Consider the following 13763-nt stretch of genomic DNA (forward strand, 5'->3'; position numbering starts at 1 on the left):
CTTGTGCTTTGAGCAATCTGCACAATCCATTGCTACGCCATAGGGACAGGCACTCTAAGATATAGGAATGAACAAGGCTTTATACACCATTAGTAGTGTTTCAACATGAAATCTAAAATACATGGTGTGGCAAGCGGCTGGGGGATGCCCAGAAGGACCAGAGGAGGGTTTACGTCTCCTCCAGACCATGAGTGGGCGACTGACCTGGTGGCTTTGGGGACCACGGGAACTGAGCTTAGAAGCTCAACCCTATAGGGGCCCGTGGTCACCGCCAGGGGGCGCCCCAATGCCTGAGGAGCCCTGGTCCTCAGCACTTCTGCCACACCTGGAAGTGCTGGGGGAAAGAAGACCAGGGACACCCGGGGTGCTTCCGGGTGCGCAGCCGGTATTTCCGCTACACTGGGGAGTGCTGGCAGAAGCTAATCGGGAGGCACCTGGAGCACGTCCGGGTGTGTATAAAAGGGGCCACCTCCCTCCATTCGATGGCTGGAGTCAGGTGGAAGAAGGACGGAGCTCGGAGGAGAGGAGGCGGTGAAAAAAAGGCATTGAGGAAAGAGGCCCGGACTTTGGGGTGATTGGTGCTGCGGCACTGGGTTGTGTGTGTCATATTTGTAAATAGTCCTGTAAATAAACGTGTGTTTGATGATAAAATCATGTCTACCTCTTTGTGTCCAGTCTGTTTCCCACAATGGGTAACCAATGCAACAATGCTAAGAGCAGTGGTTCTCAATCTGTGGGGCGGGCAACCCCTAGGAGGGTGCGAAGTAATAAAAAGGGGGGGGCGCGAAGTTGTGAAAAAAAGAAAACAAGAATCAAAAATATGAAAAATACATCTATTGAAACCGAAACAAATGAACTTAAACTACATTCTGATACTAGAAAAATAAACATAGAGTTAGATAAATGTCGATAAAAGTTAAGTAGGTATAATAAAATATCCATCCATCCATTTTCCAACCCGCTGAATCCGAACACAGGGGTCTGCTGGAGCCAATCCCAGCCAACATAGACCACAAGGCAGGAACCAATCCTGGGCAGGGTGCCAACCCACCGCAGGACTATACATCCATCCATCCATCCATTATCCAACCCGTTGAATCCGAACACAGGGTCACGGGGGTCTGCTGGAGCCAATCCCAACCAACACAGGGCACAAGGCAGGAACCAATCCCGGGCAGGGTGCCAACCCACCGCAGGACACACACAAACACACCCACACACCAAGCACACACTAGGGCCAATTTAGAATCGCCAATCCACCTAACCTGCATGTCTTTGGACTGTGGGAGGAAACCCACGCACACACGGGGAGAACATGCAAACTCAACGCAGAGAGGACCCGGGAAGCGAACCTGGGTCTCCTAACTGCGAGGCAGCAGCACTACCACTGCGCCACCGTACCGCCCTCTATGATATACAGTAATCCCTCCTCCATCGCGGGGGTTGCGTTCCAGAGTCACCCGCGAAATAAGAAAATCCGCGAAGTAGAAACCATATGTTTATATGGTTATTTTTATATTGTCATGCTTGGGTCACAGATTTGCGCAGAAACACAGGAGGTTGTAGAGAGACAGGAACGTTATTCAAACACTGCAAACAAACATTTGTCTCTTTTTCAAAAGTTTAAACTGTGCTTCATGACAAGACAGAGATGACAGTTCCATCTCACAATTAAAAGAATGCAAACATATCTTCCTCTTCAAAGGAGTGCGCATCAGGAGCAGATCATGTCACAGAGATAGAGAAAAGCAAACAAATCAATAGGGCTGTTTGTCTTTTAAGTATGCGAAGCACCGCGGCACAAAGCTGTTGAAGGCGGCAGCTCACACCCCCTCCGTCAGGAGCAGAGAGAGAGAGAGAGAGAGAGAGAGAAAAACAAACAATCAAAAATCAATACGTGCCCTTCGAGCTTTTAAGTATGCGAAGCAATGTGCAGCATGTCATTTCAGGAAGCAGCTGCACAGAAGATAGCAACATGAAGATAATCTTTCAGCATTTTTAGACGAGCGTCCGTATCGTCTAGGTGTGCGAACAGCCCCTCTGCTCAATCCCCCTACATCAGGATCAGAGAAAGTCAGCGCAAGAGAGAGAGAAAAGTAAGCTGGGTAGCTTCTCAGCCATCTGCCAATAGCGTCCCTTGTATGAAATCAACTGGGCAAACCAACTGAGGAAGCATGTACCAGAAATTAAAAGACCCATTGTCCGCAGAAATCCGCGAACCAGCAAAAAATCCGCGATATATATTTAAATATGCTTACATATAAAATCCGCGATGGAGTGAAGCCACGAAAGGCGAAGCGCGATATAGCGAGGGATTACTGTATCATTAATTAAAAAAGAACAAATTGGTATTAGTGGGCTCCTTTCAAAAAAAACAATAGGGGGGGGCGTGATTAAAACTGTTATGAAAACTCGGGTCACAAATACTTAAAGGTTGAGAAACGCTGGCTAAGAGTGATGTGCCCATATTTTCTGTTTCTGGTTAAGATTCTTCCTGCTACTGTGGCTTTCTGAACTAACTGTAACCGACTGATGTCTTTCTTGGGTAGACCAGTTAGGAGTGCATTACGGTGATCTAGCTGACAAAAAAACAATTCATGAATTAATTTCTCAGCATCTTGTAGTGTTATAAGAGGTCTAACTTTTGCAATATTCCTTAAATATAAAAATGCAGTCATAGTACCATGGTTAATATGTGATTTAAAGGTTAGGTCTGGGTCCAGTGATTATACCTACTGTATATTCTTTACTTCTGCCTTGACTTTGAATGCTAAGGGATCAAGTTTACTTCTAATGCCCTTACTATCTCCATTTCTATTAACAGCTAAGATTTCAGTTTTTTCCTTACTTTGCTTGAGGAAATTAATACTCATCCATTCCAACACACAAGACAGACTTTGGATCAGAGAGTTGAGAGTGTCAGGTTCATCTGCTGCTATAGATAAGTAAAGCTGTGTGTCATTTGCATAGTTGTGGTAGTTCACCTTGTGTTTTAAACTGGATTTAAAGCCAGCTCGGAATGCAGCTTGATCCTAATTTCCTCCCACACCCTGAAGGCATGCAGGTTACACTAACTGTGTGTTTATGTGAGAGCGACCATGTATAACATGGACAATGACTTCACTCTGAGTTTCTCTCAGGCTCAGTTAGGAGTGTTCAGTGTGTACAGACTCTTACTTAGATTTTCATATATAATAGAGCAGGGGTTCTTAACAGGGGGTATCCATACCCCTTGGGGGTATGGGAACCAAATGCTTGGGGGTATGGGACTCGATCTCTGGGTACTGGTATTTATTTTATTTAATGTATTAATTTATACTTGGGTCGTATGTGAATGGAAAGCGATAGAATCTTCGAGAGGCAATGAGGGCAATGAATGTTCTGATTCCCATCACAACTACGTATCTCTGTGAAACAGGATTCTCTGCATTATTAAATCTGAAATCAAAGTGGAGAAATCGACTTGATGTGTCAGATGACATGAGAGTAGCTTTGTCCGTAACTGTACCCCGATTCCATGCTTTAATTGCACAAAAACAACAGCAAATATCTCACTAGATTAGTGAAAGTCTGTGATATGTGGTCGAGATATTGAAAAAGGGTGGCGCAGTGGGTAGTGCTGCTGCCTCGCAGTTTGGGGACCTGGGTTCGCTTCCCGGGTCCTCCCTGCATGAAGTTTGCATGTTCTCCCCGTGTCTGCTTCGGTTTCCTCCCACAGTCCAAAGACATGCAGGTTAGGTGGATTGGCGATTCTAAATTGGCCCTAGTGTGTGTTAGTGTGTGTCCTGCGGTGTGTTGGCACCCTGCCCAGGATTGGTTCGTGCCCTGTGTTGGCTGGGATTGGCTCCTGTGACCCTGTGTTTGGATTCAGTGGGTTGGAAAATGGATGGATGGATATTGAAAAAACTTGCACATGTAAGTTTGTTTTCTTCTTTTGTGTAATACACAACTGTAAGAAGTAAAATTATTGGTTTATAATCTGAAACAGGTGAATCAAAGTTATATTGTAAAATAGTTGTAGCTGTTTGTATATTTGTCATTTGTCATTTTTTAATTTTGCTTTTTGTAAATAAATATGATAAAGTTATCAATGCTTATGATTTTATTTCATGTTCTCTTCCTAGCTATCCATATCTAAAGTACAGTAAATTCAAGCTATTGACGTATTTGGAAATCATACTGGCAACTAATACAGTATAAGGAATGGTGATGATTATATCGACAGTCAAGTAAAAAGGGTATGGGACCATATTGGACAATTGGGGGTCTGGAGTCATCAAAAGGTTAAGAACCCCTGTAATAGAGCAACAGGAAAGTACCTATTAATGCAGAATTTACAGTGCATACCTAAGCAAAGGCATTGTAAAGGACAGCCGGGTTCCATGCCTGGCAGGGACGCCTCTGCTGCATCTGTTCCGGGGGAGCCACCATGGGCAGCTCAATACCTCCCCCAGGACGCTTGGTGGCAGCCTCCCTGGCGGATGATGATTTCCCAGCCTGGCGCATGGCTCCATGGGACATGGAGTCCTCCACAGCCTGGTTGGGGGCTTGGATGGCCGCCAGGGCGAGCTGCATGGAGTCAGCAGCCTGGCTGGTCATATCTTCTGCCCCACCCGGAAGGGCAATTAGGACCAGGTGGCCAAGCACCTGGAACGCTTCTGGGTGGGTTATAAAAAGGCCAGCCACCACCACTCGAGAGAGCCAGAGTCAGGAGGAGGAGGACTAAGCCTGAGGAGGAGTGGTGGAGCCAGAAGAAGGGTAATTGTGAGTGTTTTGGGACTGTGTTGGGCCTGTGGGACACGGGGAAGGCGTGCCCCATGGCTGAAGAAGAAATAAAAGACTGTTTATTAAGTACGTGCCTCTGTGTCAGTCTGTGCCGGGTCGGGCGCTTTATAGCGCTTATATTACAGCATATAATGAATAAATATGAAATGATAATATCTTAGTTTATAGTGTAAACAAAGTCATACTAACACAAGTTCTGGCTAACGAAGGGAATAAGTCTTGTGCACGGTGCTGCCTTGGAGGGCGTTGCCCCCTGACAAAGCCTAAATTGTAATAATCACTTCTGTAGAATAAATAAAAGAACAAGATTTCATTCCCCCTATGCCCCCATCACTCTCCAAACTTCTTTTTCTCCTGTTCTATTTCCAACAGAACATGTTACAAAATGTTTAGGCATGGCATCGAAAAGGGCTTTCAAGCCTATTTAGTTTATTATGGTTTAATTAGATCAATAACTAGCCTGAATGTCCTTGGGGGCTTTCCACAGGAGCCATACCAGGCACATTGTGCTGGGAGGAGACTCTGAGAGAAAGCAGAACGTGCAGGAGAGGTTATGACTGCACTGGCATGAGAGCACCTAAGAATTTCTCAGGAAGATCTGAAGATAGGAACATCTGGATTGACCCGCTCAACCTGTTAACGCTGTCACCTTCACCTGGACAAGCACCTGGAAAGTGATTTATTAACCAGGAAAAGAAGAAAGTCTAATACAATTCCACCTCATTTTTGTAGCAGTATTTGTATTTTGTAAACAAGAAAGGTATTCTTGAAGGGTCTCAGCTACACAGACGTAATTCAAAGGAATGCTGAAGTATGCAAAAAATAAAGTGCAGGTACTAATCAACAGCAATCAAGAAAAAATGTAAAGAATTACAAATAAACGCCTAAGAAAAATACTCACCCCCTTTTTCATGTTCTACAACATTTCCTTAGGCTCTTTTTCCTTAGGTGACTGCATTACTTTATCATGAGAAATTAAACCCTTTACATTTTCTATAACTCTGTGATGGCCAGTTCAATTTTCTACACAGTGATCTGCTGGTCACAAATACAAAAGCAGGTCAGGTCACTGGCAGAAATTCGCAGATGATTCTGCTCTTATGGGGTGTGGTGATAAGGGGTCTGAGACAGCACAGAGGAGTCAGGGGAGAACTTTGACAATTGTTTGCATCTTAACCTCAGCAAAACCAAGGAACTGCTTATCAACTTTCGCCACACCAAAGATCATCTATGTATTTGTAACAGGTGTCTGGTCACACTTACAGGTAATCTAACTTTGACACCATTTAAATATCCAACTACGCCACCCAGTTTTATTAAGAGACTGGGAACTCCTGAAATTTACTGAAAATAGCACACAGGTTTCTTTAAATTGGGCGATGAGTAAACACACAATGAAAGAGACAACAGTAATTTCAGAAAAAAAAACACAGTAAGTTCAATTACACAAGACAATATAAGGTACATTAAAAAGATAAACGAACATAACAAAATCTAAACATATCAGGAACTAATTTCCTTTTTTAAAAAGGAAAACACACAGTCCACACTCTAAAAGTCTGTTAAAAACAAGAATTGGAGGATACAACCTTTAGTGATGCAGAGTCCAGTTTGCGCACTGTGTTACCCCAACACTTAATTGTTCAACTGTCCACGGATGCACTCTGTTCCCCAGACACTCGCTTCCCAACAGAAGTTTTGTCAAAACATTGAATCCCTGTCAGCGTCTCTTCGTTGTTCCTTTTTCTTCCACTCTGAGCTCCTTGTGTTGCTGTGACCTAGGCACGCGTCATTTCTCATCTGTCAGCTTTGCTTGGTCCTTTCATGCGGCTTCCCTCTCTCGCTGGACACACAACCGGCGTCTCCTTGTGGAGCTGTCTCTTCCTCCCTGGAAGTGTTGCCGTTCTTGTGCCTCACGTCGTGCCAGCCAGGTACCCTTGTCTGCCTACGAGCCCCTGTGCTCTGTCCGAGTGTCTTGGCAGCGTTCTCAGTGGACTGTCCTCCTGCCTTCTGCTGCCCAGGAGTTTAAATCTCTTTCAGTCCCTGCTGTTGTCAGTCCTGGACAATCAGTTTAATCAATGGCACATCTAAATTTCCTGGGTTTAACAATTAATGAAAACACAAGTTAACAAAATGTATTGTTACCAACCATTAATGAGTACAGATCTGCTGATTAGCAAACCAATATTGTCAAACATGTTAATTTCAGGTAAATACAGACATCCTTCAAGGAAGCAGCAGTTCTTTTATCACAACTTGGTATTTGTATGTATACTCAACCAGCCAGACTCAAAAGCGGTGACTCCTTTGCAAGACAGCAAATACCTACACAGACAACCCTGACACAATCAGTAACTGGATTATCCAGGAAATTGAAAAACAAGGTCCCCTTCTGACATATTCCCAGTCATCATTCAGGGAGTAGATAAAGAGGTGGTGTACTCCTACAAGTATCTGGGGGTCCACATCAATGACAGGTTGGACTGGTCTTGGAACGCAGAGGAACTATATAAGAAAGAACAGAGCAAGCTCTTTTTCCTTTGGAGACTGCGTTCCTTTAAAGTGGGTAGTGACAAACTTCCCATCTTCTACAACTCTGTGATGGTCAGTGTGGTGTGCTGGGCTGGTAACATCACTTCAAGTCAGGCCAACCGAATCAACAAGCTGATTAAAATGGCAGGCTCAGTTATGGGATGCATTTTGGACATCCTGGAGGTCGTAGTGAATCAGAGAATTAAAACAATTCTGAGTGCCATAAGCTGCACATCCTTTCTCTGGCACACCAACAATGAGGACTTTCAAACAATGAAAAATTCAAAAGAAGTGTGTCAAGAAACGCAATGGTGGCTCCTTTATACCAACAACAGTATGCCTGTATAATGCCTCATTGGGACTGGGACCACCAAGTCAGAGGTTTTCTTTTCTTTCTTTTGAATTTTCTTGCTTTATAATCATTCCAGTGTGTGTTCAGACCAAAGTGTGTGTGAATGTTTAATTTATTTACTTACTTACTTACATATCTACCTATTTATGTGTTTAGTTATTTAAAAAGCTTCTGTAAATAGTCACATTTCCCCTCTTTTATTTATGTTGATTATTTTGGATTTTGTCTGCATATGTAAGTTGTCTTTGTTATGTTTCACTTGTATTATGTGTGGTCCCCCAAGAAGCAGGGCCACCTGCCATTCTCTGCCAGGACCTGCCCTCGGCCCTATTGTCAGGCTTGGGTCACACAATTGCACAGATTCATTCAGGGTTTTCAAGAAACATAAACTTTATTCGTATACAGCATAATAAAGCAGAGGATGTCTGGGGGAGAAGAGAGACAAAGCAAACAGACAAAAGGACAGCTGCTGTACAGGCTTTTAAATGCTCGAAGCGCCACACGAGAAGCAGATCACATGGCACAGCAGCAGCAGCAATCCAGCAGCTAATCAAGCAAAGAGGAGGTAAAAAACTGTGTTTGTTTCCCATTCTATCACCGTTTAATAAGGGGTTTCGGAGGAGCGACCGCGTCTTCTAGGAGTGCGTTCAGCCCCCCTCTTCACACCCCCTCCCTCAGCTTTATTCACATCTTCATGAATTAGACGACTCTCCAAACCAGGTTCAGACAGGCGAAACAGGACATCTGCATTAATGCGCGCAGAGCCGGGTCGATGACTGAATGTAAAACTATACGGTTGCAAGATCAAGAACCATCTCATGAGACAAGAGTTTGTATCTTTCTGACAGTATAGCCATTGAAGAGGAGCATAGTCAGTCACCAATGTAAAATTATGACCCCATAAATAATAACGGAGTGCATCCACAGTCCATTTAATCACCAAATATTCTTTCTCAATTATCAAATAATTGTGTTCCCAAGGAAGCAATTTTCTACTTAAAAATGTGATAAATATGATAAATGTGACCTGAGACAGGACATCGCCTAAACCAGATGCATTAGTGTCCATCTGTAGAACAAAATCCTTAGAGAAGTCAGGATTCCGCAAAACCGGGTAAGACTATAAATCCAGAGGGTCTCCCACAGCTCCTGGCAGTTCATTTTTCATTGTGCCCGGGAATTGGTGAGTTTCCATGAAGTGCCTTGAGCATGGGAAAGGCGCTATATAAATAAAAAGTATTATTATTATTATTATTGTTGTGATGTGAGATTTTGCATATACAGGACTGTGCAAAAGTTTTAGGCAGGTGTGAAAAAATGCTGTAAACAAAGAATGCTTTCAAAAATGGAAGTGTTAATCATTTATTTTCATCAATCAACAAAATGCAGTGAATGAACAAAAGAGAAATCTAAATCAAATCAATATTTGGTGTGACCGCCCTTTGCCTTCAAAACAGCATCAATTCTTCTAGGTACACTTGCACACAGTTTTTGAAGGAACTCGGCTGGTAGGTTGTTCCAAACATCTTGGAGAACTAACCACAGATCTTCTGTAGATGTAGGCTTCCTCACATCCCTCTGTCTCTTCATGTAATCCCAGACACACTCGATGATGTTGAGATCAGGGCTCTGTGGGGGCCATACCATCACTTCCAGGACTTCTTGTTCTTCTTTACGCTGAAGATAGTTCATAATGACTTTGGCTGTATGTTTGGGGTTGTTGTCCTGCTGCAGAATAAATTTGGGGCCAATCATACGCCTCCCTGATGTTATTACATGATGGATAAGTATCTGCCTGTATTTCTCAGCATTGAGAACACCATTAATCCTGACCAAATCTCCAACTCCATTTGCAGAAATGCAGCTCCAAACGTTCAAGGAACCTCCACCATGCTTCACTGTTGCCTGCAGACACTCATTATTGTACCGCTCTCCAGCCCTTCGACGAACAAACTGCCTTCTGCTACAGCCAAATATTTCAAATTTTGACTCATCAGTCCAGAGCACCTGCTGCCATTTTTCTGCACCCCAGTTCCTATGTTTTCGTGCATACTTGAGTCGCTTGGCCTTGTTTCCACGTCGGAGGTATGGCTTTTTGGCTGCAACTCTTCCAAAAAGACCACTTCTGGCCAGACTTCTCCGGACAGTAGATGAGTGTACCTGGGTCCCACTTGTTTCTGACAGTTCTGAGCTGATGGCACTGCTGGACATCTTCTGATTTCGAAGGGTAATAAGGTTAATGTGTTTTTCATCTGCTGCACTAAGTTTCCTTGGCCAACCACTGCATCTACGATCCTCAGCGTTGCCCCTTTTCTTTGTGCTTCTTCAAAAGAGCTTGAACAGCACATCTTGAAACCCCAGTCTGCTTTGAAATCTTTGTCTGGGAGAGACCTTGCTGATGCAGTAGAACTACCTTGTGTCTTGTTGCTGTGCTCAATCTCACCATGACATGAAACTGTCTTCCACAACCTCACCTTGGTAGCAGAGTTTGGCTGTTCCTCACCCAGTTTTAAGCCTCCTACACAGCTGTTTCTGTTTCAGTTAATGACTGTGTTTCAACCTACGTGTGACATTGATGATCATTAGCACCTGTTTGGTAGAATTGGTTGATGAGACACCTGACTAGAATCCTACAAAATCCCTGACTTTGTGCAAGTGGACCTATAAGAATTGATGCTGGTTTGAAGGCAAAAGGTAGGAACACCAAATATTCATTTGATTTAGATTTTTCTTTTGTTCGCTCACTTTGCATTTTGTAAATTGATAACAATAAACAATCATTATTTATATTTCTGAACGCATTCTTTGTTTACAGCATTTTTTCACACCTGCCTAAAACTTTTGCACAGTACTGTAAGTTGATAAATATTTTGTATGACTTTATTTGTAACTTAGGCAAAACTAAGTCAGGAAAGTGAATTTTACGATAGAGTTAGAGAAGTACCTGAAACAAGTTTGGCTAATGTTTTTCTGAAGTCTCTCAACCCCCATAGGAAAGCCAGGTTGCCTAACTGCCAAGCTTTACCTTAACATATGGTTTTTGGGGGATGGCAGGTGTGAAGGTGTTCTATCCCCCCATTGGACTGAAGTATGGCTGTTTGGAACTAGCTTGTATCAGAAGCCTTTAAGTACAATGATGCCCTATTGACTTTAGGGTTTGGACAGAAAACCTATAAATTTGCTTGCTTTACCTCTCTCTCACACAATGAGCTGAAAAGGACAACACAATGAAGAGCACAGCTCGGCAGCCATATTGAGACATGCATACGGCCTGTTCTGAAGAAAGCTGAGCACAAATGATGCCTTAACTAGAGACATTTTTAAGTAACTAACAAGTCTGTGTGCCGCCTGAAACTACACATCAACATTTATCAGGTTGTATGGTTGCCAATATTCAAATATGTACTTTGCATATTGTTATTGTTTATGAATATTACCAATAATGCGTTGTTTAAATTGTAACTTAACTCCTGCTTGTCTTTTACTACACCTAATTGCCTGAGATTATAAATGTAGAAGGGAAGGTGGGGAGAAGTTATATACTATAATACCTTGTAAACAGTGGTAAGTCTGTGAGATTTGAGGCATTGTGACAAAGGCTACACATTAATAATACAAAAGGGAAAAGTAGAGTAAAATTTTGCTCTACCAAGACAAAACACGTGTTCTGCTGTGCTTACTGCTTTTTTGATATTATTAGAATATTTTTTTTTACCATCTTCTCTGTTCATTTGACCTCTCATTGATTCTCTGTTGTGACTTTGTCCGCTTTTGAAATTTCCTGTAACAGGACTTGTATCCCTTTTGTACTCTTCAGAGCATCACCATATTACACAGAAGTTTTTGTGAAAGAATACATTTTTAATTTTATAAAGATTCTATGAGGCTATTTCTGTGTTTAGCCAGGGTTTTTACCCGACAACCGGGCATTTTTGGATGTCGTTTTGGGACATTTGTGCATTGGGCTCCCTGTAATGACAGTTTTGGAATGGGATGTCCTACAACACATATAGGTGTGCACAATCTTTTGACCATACAGTGTAGATATACAGTATCTATAAAAAGAATTCACCCCCTTGAAAGTTTTCACATTTCCTTGTTATACAGCATTGAATCCCAGTGGATTTAATTTGCCTTTTTTGACTAAACAGAAAAAAACTCTTAAAGTCAAAGCGAAAAGAGGTCTAAATTAATTAAAAGTCTAAAAGACAAAATAATTGACTTTATAAAACATTCCCTCCCTTCAATATGACTCCCCTAAATCATCACTGGTGCAGACTTTGATGATGACTCACAACTAAGAATCTTGACGTCAGTCTGGACCGCTCACATATGATAGCTGATGACAAGTGTTACACAGCCACTGAGATCATATTTTATTTATGATATGCAAACAGCACATAAATTCTGTCTGCTTCAAGTACTGCCCTACCTGGCACATTTACTCTTTTTGGCATTTTTAAGTTTTTTGGTATTGATAAGCTAAGTAATATCTCAGAGTCTGCATGCTCCCAACTTCCACCTCCTCCTTCCTTCCTAGAAAACAGAATATCTACCTCCACATGTTTGGCATGAGAACTTCTTGTTCCTGGAACCAAATATATCTTTCTTCAGAACTTGACATTCTCTCAGAAGCTTTTTGTTATATATAGTATAGATGCCAGGAACGAAGGACATGCATCCTGGCCCTTGATAAAGGAGGGACTCCTTCCATTATGGGGGCTAAAATGGAAGGACCGGACAAAAAGGCTTACCAGGAGCTGTTCATTCCCCCATAAGGCAGGTGGCAGTGTTCCTCAAGGCTGGACCAATGTAATACACCCGCAGGGAGGCATGGGAATTGGATCCAGAGATGCAGTCTTCTTGGGGTCTTTGGGAGCCACCAGAGGGCGCTGCCAGGGTAGGACTGCCCTGATGTCCACATGATCCAAAAGCGCTTCGGAGGCAATGGCTAGGAGAACATGAGCAGTTCCTGGGTCCAATTTAAAAGAGAGTTAGCCGCCTCATTTGTGTTGAGTCAGAGTTGGGAGGCTGCAGGTGGCACTCTTGAATGTGGAAGGAAAGATTGGTGAATTGATTTATTTGGCTGGTGTTCTTGCAAGGTGAATAAAAACCTTTAATTTGAACCAGAATTGTGTCTGGGCATTATTGTGACTCTGGTTTGGGGCTCAGTGGCACCACCTTGTGGTTACAGTAGTCATATTGATGGATTAAGTTCATGCCAATAGCAAACTGTCACAGAAATAAGCACCTTGATCACATGCTTGCAGTTCCCTTTTAGTAATTTTTGCTTTATACAGTAAATTCAGAATGTCTGATGTTATCTGTTTTGAATAAAAGTACGTTTTTTTTTCTGATTGCTTATACACAATTCCTGAAACTATAGCGCATTTTTGCAAAACTCGACACACAAACCCTGAAACCACTAGCACAAAGTGAAAAAGACCACAAAACTCTTAAGAAAGCAAAGTGTTAGTCATTCTCCAACCCGCTATATCCTAACACAGGGTCACGGGGGTCTGCTGGAGCCAATCCCAGCCAACGCAGGGCGCAAGGTAGGAACCAATCCCAGGAAGGGCGCCAACCCACTGCAGGACACACACACACACACTAGAGACAATTTAGAATCGCTATTGCACCTAACCTGCATGTCTTTGGACTGTGGGAGGAAACCAGAGCACCAGGAGGACACGGGGAGAACATGCAAACTCCACGCAGGGAGGACCCGGTAAGCGAACCCGGGTCTCCTTACTGCGAAGCAGCAGTGCTACCACTGCACTTCCCTTAAGAAAGCAAACACTTCATTCAAAACCATATAAACCATTAAAAAAAAGGATATTACTGCATCAAAACTCTACATACAAACTATCAAATGAGTACACCTTCCTAATAATGGACTACAAAGTGATGGGATAAATAAACACACTGCATTGCCTGTGGCATTTTCAATGTGCAATGTGTAGCAGTCTTCTGGGAATGGTTCAAAAAGTATTTAGGCATTTCTTCAAAATATTTGCATGTAGTCAATGAAACACACAAGGGGAAAATCAAGTTTATTTTTCCAAAAACAAATACATTTAACCCTGTGTTTGGG

This window comes from Erpetoichthys calabaricus, chromosome 10 (genome assembly GCF_900747795.2).
Source record: "Erpetoichthys calabaricus chromosome 10, fErpCal1.3, whole genome shotgun sequence".
NCBI classification, from domain to species: Eukaryota; Metazoa; Chordata; class Cladistia; order Polypteriformes; family Polypteridae; genus Erpetoichthys; species Erpetoichthys calabaricus.